We start from the raw sequence: 12,105 nt of genomic DNA, 5'->3' as shown, positions 1-12,105 counted from the left end.
TCTAAAATTAAATCAAAGTACCGAAGTACTGACGGGAGTTGATTTTAGCGATTATCATTTATTCTAAAATCAACTTATCTTGCATGGCAATTAGTTTCAAGTCTGTATTTGAATTACGCACCTTTTCATTATATGAATTTTAGACTTTTCCGACAAGAACTTCGAGAAACATGTTGTGTAATATTTAAAGATAGATTTCAAACTATGTATAAGTAAACGAAGCAATTCTAAAAATAATATGAATCCAAGCACTATATTGATATCGAACTCTAGTCTCGTTTAACTAGACGCTCGGCTGTCTCCGTTAATCTCCGACAAGCAAGAGATCCTTTCTGCTTGTCGGAGATTTACGGAGACAGCCGAGCGTTTGTTTAAACGAGGCTATATTAAACCCTGGCGTAGAAATACATATAAACTATCAACTATAAACTATCTTAGTTGTTCGTATTATATAAAATCTGAATATTTTCAAAGTGTTTATTGATAAGTTTTCTTAAAACAATGCTCTAGTACACATTACTTTGAATTTTTCTATTATTTTCAAGAACTAAGTCTTGTCAGTGGTGATGGTTTGTGCTTAGGTCCAAACACTGTTTCACTTTCGGTTTGCCAGAGTAACTGCATAGGAGAGTTGATTAAAATCAACTCCCCAAAAATAGGAACGCAGGCCAAAAAACTTACAAACAAGTTGCTGTCCTTTAAAAAAGGACTACAATACGTGGACCATTTGCACGTGTTTCCAACGAAAACGTGAAAGCTTTAAGATTCTCAGAAATTTCACCGCCTCTAGCCCTCTGCTTTTAACCACTAAATTTGTACGTTGTATTACGTACAAATGTATGTATAGCCCTGACTTTGTATCTCAGAATCTATAGGGTTCATACTTCTAAATTAATTATGATCTATCTATGAATAAAGTTTGCGTCGCAGTACTTTGTTAACTATGCAGTGCCAGCTTGGTAAAAATGAAAAATTTCATATTTTGATGCATTTTTCTTGAGATTTAAACTTTTATACAGTGACATAATTATTCACTCATACTTAAATGCTTAATAGAATCTAATCGGGAAGTACTATAGACTGGCTTACTATAAAAGTAGAGTTAAGATACCTGTGTATTCGGAAAACAACAACACATTGCAAATTATGCTATTTGATGCATGTTGTAGTTTCGGCATTAACTTATTTCATAATACTGATAGTTCATATCACATGCCAATCATTTCTTTAAAAGGAATACTTTGTTTCTGTACTGTTTACCAACAACATTACAATTACAGTGCCTTATATGGCACGGAATCCCGATCCCGATTCAGATAAGCGTGTGCTAGCCTGGTTCCCTGAGCTACATGTACCTATTACGCACAAGAACCAGGCTAGCTCATGCGCAGGCTGAATTTTCCCCGTAGCATCCGGTTTAACCTCGCTTATATAATTTCTGCGTGGACCTCAGGGTCCACGCAAATACTCAGGGCCAAGATTCACGGTCTAGGACTCGGCAGACCGTGAATCTTGTCTCCAAGTTGGAATTTCACCATCCCACACGAGTATATAATGAATGATTCTATTTTAAAATCACAATATATACCTTAATGTACGTATACGTATTTTAATGACTGGTTTTTTAGCCGTATAAATCAAACCATTGTCTATTTCTCATTTTGACATTTCTGTGAAACGTTTTATTGATTTCGCAATCATGATTACGTGACGTGCACTGTAAGCTTTTTTTTTTAACTCTCCCTATTTGGCTTACCACATCATATCCGATAATTTATTCATAATAATAAACTTATATACTTTACCTTTGATTGTTTACGGGTAATGAATGGACATAAACAGTTTCAGGTTACATGTATATTTTGTATGAACCATTTCAGTTTTTTTAAAGAACGGCCACCGCATATATGTCATCTAGAATGCATGTATTTTACAATGGGGTCTGTTGTAAATGCATGTCATTTACGAGAACTATACACGATCTAAAAAGATTTTTAATACGTTGTAACATTTTGAACAACCTTACATGGATCTTGAAACAGAGAAAATTTTAATATTAAGAAGACAATTAGCTTACCGATGAACAGGAAACACTTTTCGGGGGTTCTGATGAATAATTTTGTTTCCCGAAAAGGGGGGAGGACTTAAGCCTTTTTTCGGTAACTTAAATCATTTTTATTTATTTAATCATTTTCAAAATTATCGGAATGCCGATATCATCTTTATATTTCAGTGCTAAATGTAACAAGATAAGTGTGAGCCAATGGTCACTAGTAATACCCCCCGCTCTGATGTGAATATGCAAAATACGCAAAGTCGTCATTTAACAGGAAGTTGACGTCCGATTGGTAGACACACAAGCTCTGCGCAGAAATCCGCACATTTGCTATGAATATTTATTTAAACAATATTTTATTATGTAAAAAATATAACTTAATTGGATTGAGCAGCCGGCAATCTGCCTATTTGAGCCCTCTCCTTAATTGTTTGAGGGGTTGTGTCAAAGGACACTGCATGAATCATTGAAAATGGACATCATGTATTATTTCCTGGCTATGAATAATGACGTACATCAGAATAACAGAAAACAGCAAAAATTTTCATTTTTCTAAACATAATCTGTGATGCCGAAATATTTTTAGTGGAGAAAAATTAAGGAAAAAACTTAGTACGAATTTTCTCTGTTTGCGACAAGTCAGTTATATTACCACGGTTTATAAATACTAAAACGCCCAAAGGCTATTAATAGTGTCATTATCTGGTAGATATTGAATTTATATCTCAACACTACAATATTTATGTGTATAGCAGTTAATGTAACGCCAGGAAATAATAAGTGATGTCCTTTTTCAATAGATTCATGCAGTGTCCTTTGACACAACCCCTCAAACAATTTAGGTCGATGACCTACATTTTTTTCCTGTTCATCGGTAAGCTTATTGTCATCTTAATATTACAATTTAATTAGAGTTAACATCTATTGCAAAAATTTTTAAAATATCAGTTTTTATACCACACCCCTATTGTATCTGAGGATTTTCGTACCCAACGCCCCCAGTAAAATAAGGAAGTCGATAATTATGTTATTTCTTTTTATTGATTTTCACTCGCGATTAACTGATTAATATTATATAAAAATTTAAAAAAAAATATATTGTAGAAATGAATTGGGTCCGCCGTCCTTAAACATATTTTATTGAATAAATTCAAAAGGATTAGATAGCCTATGTATATCCTTTCCTTGGCGATAAAATTGACTGAATCGATCATGGCAATTTATTTTGTGTCACGGAGGCGTTTTTTCACATCAATGAGGTTTTCCCTTCGAAAAAAAAAAAATCAAAAATCGGCCACATTATTCAGTGTTATCATTTTACTTTTTTTTTTATAATACAAGGATGTATGAAGTTTCAAGATACAACTCTTCATTGCTTTATTGGAAACGTTGCATGGAAAAAATATTTACATCGAATTCTTTTACAATACAAAAATACATGCACAATGAGCTTAGATATACAGCTTACAAACAACCATATAGAGAAATTGAGAACAACTATTTTGTTTCTTTTAAATCAAAAGAAATTCTCGAAAAAAACGGAAGAGTTTTTTCCATGTGCGTTGATGAAAAACAGTGATCAGTCTGTCAATATTTTATACACAAAGCAGCAAGGATAGTTTCTAAAATTATATGTGAGTTAATTTTTATTAAATATAAATTTACATATATCATAAATAAAGATTACAAAAAAGGATGAAATTAAAAGCGGGAGTACAAATACGTTGAATAGATATAAAATTCAATAAGCACATGTTCATGAATCGCTACATCAAAATGGGGATTTTGGTGGGAAAATTTGCTTATATAAAATATAATCACACCCCCCCCCCCCCAACTTCGCCGCAAGATCATCAGCCCCCTACGCCACATCGGATTTTCGATCAAATATTCCTCAATTCATAGATGTGAGATGGTTTTCATTTATAAATTATAAGATTTTCTATTCACATGAATAAGTTCTGCAGCAGGATTCAAAATTTTTAATAAAATACCCTGAAAATACATGGCGCCTGCCTGACCTGCATTTTGTCGAAGTGTTTCAGCTTTTCCAAAGATATCTCAAATCTCATGTAACTACGGGTAGTTTATCAATAATCACTGTCTTCCGTGCGATGCTTTTGGTTATCAAAATCGATTTTAATGAAACATAATAGGTCTTTGAATACTCGATGACCTACTTTCAAAATCACGGCCCCCGTGTTACACCGATCTTGACCCCCCCCCCCCCTCTTGTGTGTTCTACACGGTGGGAACTCTTCAGATTTTTTTCTCTTAGCAGTTATACAAGAGCCCCTGTAACTTGTACTTCATGCGTGCCCTCTTTGCTAGGACAGGTGCTGACTTGTGGCAGTAGTAGCCCAGTCACACAGAACATGCAATCAGTACATATAGGAGGTTCTGTAGGTTTCCAGTTTCATTCACCTTATCCCCAGTGTGCGACTAGATTACATGTCCCCTCCCTAACCCCATGCCCGGCGGGCCTGCTTGGTCGGTATATACCCCTGATATAAGTTGTTTGGTTTGCGATTGGGGAGTTTACCCGAGGGTCTTCACACTCTGTTGATGTTAGGTTCGTGGGACTGCCACCATTGCATGATGATAGAAACTTGACGTCGTGGCCCCCAGACCCTTGCCTGTCGATCGCCAGAACTCAAACAGCAGTGCAGACTGTAACCTCTACAGGAATACCACGTCTCAACGAAATGCAGTCCTCCTAGCGCCTTTATACCTGTCTGTCATTTTGGAAGAGAGGGAGGGAAGACGAAGTATGTGCAGCCAACCTACTAGACAGGTGCCCCCTATGTAGCTTATTCTGATTATTCGCCGAACTGTATTTGCAAGCCCTAGGATATGCAGAGTAAACAGTCTAGGAGCAAGCCTAGGTGTAGAGACCTGATGTATGACTAAACATCGAACTGGAAGTCATTCCTGTTGAAGTTTTAGCGTCTTTTCCGTGATCAGCAATAGGTTGAGGAGGAGCAGCATAAGAGAAGGATGGAGATTGAGCAGACCATGGGGAAGTCTAAACATAACTGCAAGCTGGCTTAGACTAGGGTATACCATGTCCGGCTGCAGCTGGGCAGATGCCTCCAGGGTGGTGACTGTCGGACTAGTTCTGGGAATGACATGAATGGTGGGAACTCAGTCATGCGAAGAAGGCACGCATGTAAGAATCGGCGGAAGGCAGTTTCCAGTGGGATAGATTCATTTAGTCAGAGGGTTACAGCTTTAACGATTCAGTGTCCTATTTTCAAAGATTTTCTAGTATTCTCCACATAACTATATCTACTACCCAAAAATTATTTAAAATTGATTTTGTCAAAGATTTAAATTACAAATATGAGGGAAAACACAAAAGCGAGGGACTGTGTCAAAAATAGTTCGGACCGAAAGTATTTGACAAAGCATCACCCGTTTGATAAAGCAAATGTTTATCACACGGGTAATATACACTTCAAGTATGAGATAGACATCTTATATCACACCCCTAGGGTTTTTACATCGCACATGGCGAAAAAGGATATTTTTTCTATAAGTATATGATATTACATGATTACATGGAAGTATACCACATGGATTTAATATGACGTTGTCCTGAACCTCAACAAAACCACTATATTTTAAACCAATATTGTAGCATACAATCAATGTGGTAATCGTCAAAACAATTTTAAATTTCACAGACAGAGCTATAATAGGAATTGTCAGGTTCACCAAAACAGACGGTTCCACTGACGCGAAAGCTAATCCGATTTTGTAATGTGTATCCGTAAGATGTAGTATACATAGTGCAATGCAAGGTCATTACTGTGCTGTCATGGAATCTCCAAACATTATTCGCGTCCTTGAAGCCTTGAATCCAAACATAATCAACAGTGAGTGATGCATTACCTGAAATATCACAATTTGAACTATTTTAACCTCTTTCTCTGCATGGTTTACATGTAAATGCATAAATCTTTCTTGCGATTTTCTTAAAAAAAAACAATCCGTTTTAAGAGTATTGCATAAGATATGATTACTTACTGGCGATAAATTGCTGAAATATGGTATACTTCTCAGCAGAGTCAATTCGGATTAAATCCCCTCCGTCCCTCTGACAACTTAAAGCTGCATCACTGTAATTTTTTGCCAGCAACTCCAACCTAAGACAGGTTCTGACCATTGAATAATTGACATCAATGTATTCTGTTGGGCAATATGAATACACAACATTGGTTCCATCTGAAAAAAACCCCACACATTTCCCTCAGTATCTAAGTCCTACACGACTTGATTAAAGTACGACAAATAAAAGACAACTCAAATAATTTAATCGGAGTCTAGGTTTAAACTTTTAATGTATACTCTGTAGTGGCGACTAAATGATCTGCATGTTAAATAAAAATAATTATGTTTTCAACTGTCTTTGTTCGTGATAACATTAGAAATCAATTTTGAGCCCTAAAACCCAATAATTTCATAAAAGGTGAGCGACACATAATTGGCGTGTATTATACTAGCATAACCGAAAAACGGTATCGGCTGCTCTGCGTAGTAATTCATACATTTGTAGAATGTGCTACATGAAAAAAAACACCAAACATTCGTTTTGAAATGATCTTTTAAAGTGTAAAAAATGGAAATAATATAAATATAGGTAAAAGGAATAATTCTTTGAATGTTATGAGGTGATAATTTTGGTCGTAACATTGTTATATCTAGCCCTTCGGGCTTTATTGGATTTGACTACGCCCCGACCAAAATTATCACCTCATAATACACAGGATGAATGACCATCTTTAAGTCCTCCTTAAAGATAGCTTAAAGGTGCTTAAAGGTAGCTTAAAGACGATCTTTAAGCCACCTTTAAGCTACCTTTAAGCTATATGTATTGCTTAAAGGTGGCTTAAAGAAAGCGTAAAGATGGCTTAAAGGCAGCTTAAAGACTATCTTTAAGCCATCTTTAAGCCACCTTTAAGGACAACTTATAGGTCCTTAATGTCCAAACTTCTTTAAGCCACCTTTAAGCTACCTTTAAGCCACCTTTAAGCCATTAAAAAAATTTAATTCAATAATGTGCTTAATTTCCAACAAAATTTATTAACTTTATGAAAGAAAAGGTATTAAAACGGTTTTTGTTCTAGAAAGAAAAATGAAAAAAAAAAAAACCAAAAAAAAAAAAAAACCGGCCATACCGAGAATTGAACCCGAGACCCTTAGTTTACTAGCATCGCCACACATCCTCTGCGCCACGGCAACTTACATATAAACGAGCGTTTTTATATCCTATATATCAGTGGATATTGAATCACTGTATTGAATGTGTTTACTTGAAAAGATTTTGACAAACCATTCAGTTTGTAACAATCAATTATATCTAATTTATAAATTACACGCATGCATGTATTTAGAATGAAATACGGAACTTGGTCACCAATTACCCGTGACGTATTTACTGCATGTGGCAATTGCAAATGACTTGTACATACAATTGTATGATGTGCCAGGCCGGGTATATTTGACATATTTACCCTTATACCTATATTTAAATAATCAACCCCTATTTATGATCACCGGTACATTAATTAATTAGCCTCAAGATTTTACTCTTACATACATGTATCGTTAATTTGTAGACGTAACATCTTTGAAACCCAGAGCTAGGAAATAATACTTTGAAAATAAATAACAAATGTAAATTAACTTTTATTCATTATACTTATCGTATACTCGTACATACTAAGATTCAACGCCTTTAGAAACCCTGACGTGCACCTGGGCACACGACACACCTGTTGTGTATATCTTGTATATTCTGTTTTAGTTCCAGGGGTTTTCTTAAGTTGGACAAACAATAGACTTTAATTAGATATACACAAACATGCACCTGGGCACACGACACAACTGTTGTGTATATCTTGTATATTCTGTGTTAGTTCCAGGGGTTTTCTTAAGTTGGACAAACAATAGACTCTAATTAGATTTACACAAACGAACAAAACTATGTCTAGACAAACAAAGCAGTAATATCCTGCCCGATATAACAAAGGCAGTTGAGAGTCTTTTCATCTTTAACATGTATCTAGCAGATCTAGAGTTAGAAATAATGAAAATTTAAAAAAAAAATACAAACCTTAAACCGATTAACAAATTAAATCATGCATTTTTGGTTCATTATCTTTATTTTGTTTATTTAATAACCGGATGAACTGATAGAGAGAGAGAGAGAGAGAGAGAGAGAGAGATATTTTTTTCACCGATTAATTTATAATAGGAAACAAACATACTTTGATTAGTTTTATGCACATATTAAGATACAGAGACTGCGCTCATCCCTACAATAATTTTGAAACCCCAAAAAAATTATAAAGAATTTTATAACGGCAATCTGTGTCCATCGGAGCGGTGCTGATGATAGCGATCTGTGTTTAATGGAGCGACGATTAAAACTGCCTGGAACACCCCCCCCCCCCTTCCTTGGAAATTATATTATCACTCGGATGACCCCCTCCCATCTCTATAAAAGAGCTTTTGCATTTAATATATGTTTTTATTGTTTAGCTTGATCAATATTGACTTAAAGGCCACTTAAAGACAGTGTAAAGGCAGTGTAAAGAGAGCGTAAATGCCACTTAAAGATGCTTAAAGGTGGCTTAAAGGTGGCTTAAAGAAGTTTGGACATTCAGGACCTATAAGCACTTGCTTAAAGGTGACTTAAAGGCGGCTTAAAGGTTGTATAGCCTTTGAGCTCCTTTAAGTCACCTTTAGGCCACCTTTAAGGACTTGCTTAAAGATGGTTTTTCGTCATGTGATACTTAAAGAATGATTCCTTATCACTTAATTAATACTGTAAAGATTTTTCTTGCAATATATCATAATAATAAATACAACTCGGCTACGACAACACATTAGCAGAACATGTCCATTCGTCATTGGAAGGAAAGAGGCGCCAAAACGCCAAAGCAGTTTGGAGCAGTTTTTACAATCGTTTTGCTTAATCACTTTTATTGCACAAACTATCCTTTATGTTTACCAATAGGCCTAGGTAAATAATTTTGGGGTGTAAACAATTTTGAAGTATTTTAATTTCCTTTCCCCTCAAATAGTTAATTGTTTTCTCTCTTTTCTGAAGAGTGGAACATTGTTGCTATTCTATCAATGTTGAAATGACACTTTTATTTTCTAAACATATTTGTTTGTTATGTCCTTTGTATATTTCAAGTGTGTTAACGGTAACAGTTGCTATCTTTACATATTCAATGCATTACACGAATTATTTATTAATAGCCTACTATAACATCATAGACGTTATAATTAACAATTACCAGCAGCGAGACAGCAAAATCAAATACCACAACTATAACAACAACATAGAAACAAAATAAAAGAAATACAGTAAATCTCGGTTAGCGAAGTCCTAGGGACCAAAAAGCATTTATTATTTTGTATCCTTTATTCGTTTCATCCGTATAGCGAATTCGTAACTTTAACTATAGCGAATTTAATAAATGCTTGGTCTCTTTCGTCAGAGTACAATTTTAGCTAATTGAAGCATAAAATGTAAAAAAGAAATCTTTTGATCATGTCTTTAAATGGAATTTGAATTGAAAATTTTTTGTGAAAATACATTTATTTAAACTTTTATTTTAAATGGAAGCATCAACTGTTTAAACTGTCAAAACTTTCGTTATGAAAGTGTTAAATGTTGTCATTATTTACCTTTACGGGACTCAAAGTTAATTCGATATATCCGTAAATTCGTTATGGCTGGATTCGTTATTACCGTAAAACTTTGCAGAGATTTGTCACGAATTTAACTGGATACTCAAAAAAAGAAAAGAAAAATAACCACCTTTGCTTTTCCCGAAATTTAGCTATTTTCTTTTAATCGTTCTAAACAAGATTTACTGTATGCAACAAATGAAATTATTCCAACCTCAATGTTCAATATTTTCATCGACACTTTAATTAAACAAAATGTGTTACCTTGTTGATACGTGGTCCACTCAGTGTCGGAAAACTGTACCCCTGTTAACAAACGTCTACAACAGACACATCTTGTAGAGACAACATGGCGACTGGAAACAACATTATCCCTATGAGTCTTCAGACAAATAGCCGAGCAGAGCAAGGAGCTTTCGGTTTGGTTAGCGACCTCAACGCAAGAAGAGGTTGGCAGAAAATTACTTTTAACGAATCGCTGTTGTAACACAAATCCTGGTAATGTACATTTTACCGAAGCGCTGAAATACACACATATAAAGAAGAAATGAATTTGTCCTCCCATGCTTCAACTCTATGCCTGTTGTGACACTGAAGCTTATTTGAATGATATTCCCTGAAACTACCGGTATGTTTTATATAAGAATTTAAAGTATTGATTTTGTGATTTGATGATGTGTACATTTTTTCGTTAGTATCTTTGAAACAATGTATATTTTCAAATGAGTGCAGCAATATATATATTTTTATTATCAATCGATTTTTGTTTGTAAATATAAAGTGAGTAATTCGTCGTTGTCTAATTTATTATTATTTTTCAACAAATCAAATATCTTTGTTCAAAAGGGTATACGTATTTTTTTCTGTAACAAGATATTTATTTATTAAAAATAGCCCACTACTAATCAAGCCTATTTTAATTGTCTTAAATTTTACAATTTTAAATTATCAGGACCACTTATCGATTACAATTTAGCATTTAAGAAAGTAACAATATCGAAGTATCTTTTTAACTCTATCAGGCAAAAGGTTAAGTACACTAACATTAATTTAGATATTGATTGTTTAGCTTTTTGTAAAATTTTTGTTTTACAAAACTTTTCTAATATATACTGTAAACACCTTTACATTTATTTCTTTTTCTTACTGTTAACTGAAGTTTGCATCTATTTTAATTTCTTGTTATTAATCATTAAAGTATATATTTTGAATCAAATTACTTTCGTATACCAAAAAAAAAAACTAAATGTTTAGAGTCGAGAACTTTTATATGTTGGCATATCTCTGTCCCTTGTGTGCAAGTTATTTTTCTATCAAATATGTCGACATGCAAGATAAATATGTAGACATGCAAGATAACTATATCAACATGCAAAATAATTATGTTGACATGCAAGATTATATTATTGCAATCAGATGAGAATTATACAAAATCTCAAAAAATCTCAAATATCGCCCACCTGTGACATCCAAAATGTTAGATGCCACCTTTTTATGTCGACATGCAACTTATTTATGTTAACATGCAATATAGATATGCTGACATTAAAACTTATTTAATTCAACATGCAGCTTATTTATGACGACATGCAGTTTATTTATGTCAACATGCAACTTACTTATGTTGACATGCGAGATGAATATGTTGCCATGCAACTTAGTTATGTTTACATGCGAGATGAATATGTTGACATGCAACTTATAAGTTGTATATCAACATAACTAAGTTGCATGTGGACATAAATATGTTGCATGTGGACATAAATATGTTGCATGTTAACATATTCATCTGGCATGTCAACATAACTAAGTTGCATGTCGACATAAATGTGTTGCATGTCAAAATATTTATCTTGCATGTCGACATTAAGAAGTTGCATATCGACATTAAGAAGTTGCATGTTAATATAAATAAGTTGCATGTTGACATCAATAGGTAGCGTATCTAGCATCGTGGATGTTACATGTTGGCGATATTTGAGATTTTTTATAATTCATTTTATATTTTTTAAATGTTCTTGCATGTCAACATAGTTATGCTGTATGTTGACATAACTATCTTTCATGTCAACATATTTATCTTGCATGTCGACATATTTGATAGAAAAATAACTTGCACACAAGGGGAAGAGATATGCCACCATACTTTTATCCATGGCTACATGTTTGTTTCTTTTTTCAGTTTAGAATTAAATCTCGTGCAAACGTATTTTTTTTTAAATAAATGTGGGGAATGTATAAAAGAAATATTTATCGTAGCGGTTATCAAGATAACTGTCAAGTGGAAAGGTTTGTAACCCATCCTAATACACGCAACACAACAGTTTGAAACATGTTTATTT

The 12,105-nt window shown here is 34.0% G+C and overlaps 1 long non-coding RNA gene across 1 annotated transcript; it reads right to left on the bottom strand.

The window, feature by feature from the left end:
• Positions 1 to 3,458: 3,458 nt before the first annotated feature.
• LOC136275139 (uncharacterized) lies at positions 3,459 to 10,347 on the bottom strand. The gene is made up of 3 exons (XR_010713666.1): positions 10,028 to 10,347; positions 6,086 to 6,283; positions 3,459 to 5,950 (listed from the first exon to the last, which is right to left on the bottom strand). It is a non-coding gene; the product is annotated as an uncharacterized lncRNA (long non-coding RNA).
• Between the last annotated feature and the right edge of the window lie 1,758 nt (positions 10,348 to 12,105).

The sequence above is a fragment of the Magallana gigas genome, chromosome 1 (genome assembly GCF_963853765.1).
Source record: "Magallana gigas chromosome 1, xbMagGiga1.1, whole genome shotgun sequence".
Lineage (NCBI taxonomy): Eukaryota > Metazoa > Mollusca > Bivalvia > Ostreida > Ostreidae > Magallana > Magallana gigas.
The sequence above is the reverse complement of the archived record's forward strand: the minus strand, read 5'-3'. Positions and strand labels throughout refer to the sequence as shown.